Source organism: Phyllobates terribilis, unplaced genomic scaffold (assembly GCF_046119375.1).
Source record: "Phyllobates terribilis strain yellow unplaced genomic scaffold, ASM4611937v1 Scaffold_13__5_contigs__length_258822181, whole genome shotgun sequence".
In the NCBI taxonomy this organism is placed as follows: domain Eukaryota; kingdom Metazoa; phylum Chordata; class Amphibia; order Anura; family Dendrobatidae; genus Phyllobates; species Phyllobates terribilis.
In genome coordinates this window covers 192,620,059-192,623,208 of record NW_027362773.1, presented here as the reverse complement: position 1 = coordinate 192,623,208, position 3,150 = coordinate 192,620,059, and positions in this window count along the sequence as shown.

The window sequence follows — 3,150 nt, the reverse complement described above, 5'->3', positions numbered from 1 at the left end:
GATCTTCAAGAACGGAGCCGAATTGCAAAGTGGGATTCTTTTTATAAGCGCTTTTCAAGTTTAAGAACCTGAGACAAACCCCTTAAAAGGCTTTAACTGACTTTGACCACCCCTTTCTGAAAATGTAGGATGCACCATGTTTGAGAAGTCAGATCCATGGCGATCACCTGATCAGCTCGGGGAAAGTTGAGAAGTTGCCCATCAAAGGTAGAAATATATGGCAGCCATAAACATCAACGGCCCTCCATGTACTTATAGGTTATATAAATAGGGGTGTAGCTAAACCATTTATAACTGGTTGCATCACTTTAATTTGGAACCATAACACACAATATTATGGACCAATGATCATATGTTCTTATTATGATTTTTATTAGTGCCTTTTACAATAGTAAATACTGAAAAAATTAGTCACCCCCACATCGTCACACCAATACCAACTTCCATTGACTACTTATTCTTATATTGATTGCTTACAACAGCCCAGACCTTTATTGCCCTAATACAGAAGAACTGTTAAAGGGGTTGTCTAGCCCCCTAAACTTTCTATAAAACAGCTTAGAATGCTATAAATTTCCAAAAAAAGTAACACAAAGGGAGTCTATCACCCTAAAATGACCATTCAAACCAATGACAGCACCTTGTAGGGGACATAGCCTAATAAAAGTTGTACCTTTATTGTCCAAATCCGTTGCTGCACTTGCCAGAAAGCGTTCTTTATTTTTATAAGAATTTCTTAAGTTGACGTTTTTTCCACTGCTGTGCACTTTGTTCATTTTTTTAGGTTGTTTTGCTGTTCTTTTTCAAGCTGACTCCTGGACAGAATACAACTGAAAAAGACGTTGTGTGCACGTAGCCCAAATGTAGTTTTATGGAGTGAAATAAAAACTTACTATAAAGTACCAGCAATCATGTGCATACAATACTAGACGTATTGAATATATATGAAGAGTACCTATCAACAGTCTGTGGCTGCCCTTTTTATTTAGGAAAAGAGTGGCCACCCCAGACTGGTTATTTTTCAAAAATAACACTATCAGCAAAAGTGATCAGTAGGCTCCTTAATGTCCCTCGAAAAGGATCTAACTTTGTGGCAAAAGTTGGGTGAGAACTTTCGGGTTTCGGAACCCTGGTATGCAGAGCAAAATCCCACATCCCTCTACAGTCCTTCTCACTGTAAAAGAGCAAAATCTTGAGTGTTATCAGGAGATCTCACTCTTTTGCACTAACCCAGTGCTGCCTCATACTTTACTAAGTGCTTACTAAATGGCAACCGCTCTAATGATCTCACCATTCCGAAAGCACTTAGTAAAGTACTCATCATCAGTTGACGTACATGCTAAATCCTTGGTGTCTCTTGAAGCCAGGGCCGGCGTCAGCACTCGGCGCACCCGGGCAAGTGCCGGGGCCCTGAGCGGGCGGGGGGATCAGTCGCCGTCAGGCACCCCGTCGCGCTATGGGACCCATGAGCGGAGGAGAGCGGTGTCAGCTCCCTACCCCCCCCCACTTGCTCAGGCAGCCGGCACAATACTTACCTCTCTCCGTGCCTCCGCAGCAGCTTCTGTCTCTTCCGTGGCTGCTGCACAGTGACGTCTCAGGTCAGAGGGAGTGGTGATGTCTTTACACCGCGCCCTCCCCTGAGCAGTCACAGTGCAGAGCAGGAAGACGCCGGCGTGCGTGAGGAGTCCGGTGCAGCGGCAGCAGGTGAGAAGTGAGATGAGTATTTGATTTTTTTTTTATTGTATGGAGGCATGGGGCATTATATGGTGGGGTGGGGGGGTGTGACATCCTGCATGGGGCATTATATGGTGGGGTGGGGGGGGTGACGTCGTGGATGGGGAATTAAAAGCGAGGGGGGGTGATATCCTGCATAGGGCATTATAATGGAGGGGGGGTGACATCCTGCATGGGGCATTATAATGGAGGGGGGGTGTGACATCCTGCATGGGACATTATAAGAGAGTAGGGGGTGTGTGACATCCTACATGGGGTATTATAAGAGAGGGGGGTGTGTGACATCCTGCATGGAGCATTGCAAGAGAGTAGGGGGTGTGTGACATCCTGCATGGGGCATTATAAGAAAGGGGGGGTGACATCCTGCATTGAGCATTATAAGGGAGGGGGGGTGACATCCTGCATGGGGCATTATAATGAAGGGGGGTGTGACATCCTGCATGGGGCATTATAAGAGAGTAGGGGGTGTGTGACATCCTGCATAGGGCACTAGAAGAGAGGGGGGGGTGTGACATCCTGCAGGGGGCATTATAAGGGGGGGTGACATCCTGCATGGGGCATTATAAGGGAGGGGTGTGACATCCTGCATGAGGCATTATAAAGGAGGGGGAGGGTGACATACTGCATGGGGCATTATAAGGAAGGGGGGGTGACATCCTGCATGGGGCATTAAAATCGAGGGGGGTTGTGACATCCTGCATGGGGCATTATAAGGGAGGGAGGGGTAACATCATGCATGGGGCATTATAAGGGAGGGTGTGTGTGACATCCTACATGGGGCATTATAAGCGAGGGGGTGTGTGACATCCTGCATGGGGCATTATAAGGGGGGTGACATCCTGCATGGGGCATTATAAGGGAGGGGGGTGTGACATCCTGCGTGGGGCATTATAAGGGAGGGGGGGTGACATCCTACGTGGGGCATTATAAGGGGGGGTGACATCCTGCATGGGGCATTATAATGTAGGGGGGTGTGACATCCTGCATGGAGCATTATTAGAGAGGGGGGGTATGACATCCTGCATGGGGTATTACAAGCTAGGGGTGTGTGACATCCTACATGGGGCATTATAAGGGGGGGGTGACATCCTGCATGGGGCATTATAAGGGAGGGGGGGTGACATACTGCATGGGGCATTTAAGGGGGGAGTGACATCCTGCATGGGGCATTATAAGGGAGGGGGGGTGTGACATTCTTCATGGGGCAATATAAGGGAGTAGGGGGTGTGTGACATCCTGCATAGGGCATTATAAGAGAGGGGGGGTGTGTGACATCCTGCATGGGGCATTATAAGGGGGGTGACATCCTGCATGGGGCACTATAAAGGAGGGGGAGGGTGACATACTGCAGGGGGCATTATAAGGAAGGGGGGGTGACATCCTGCATGGGGCATTAAAAGGGAGGGGGGTTGTGAC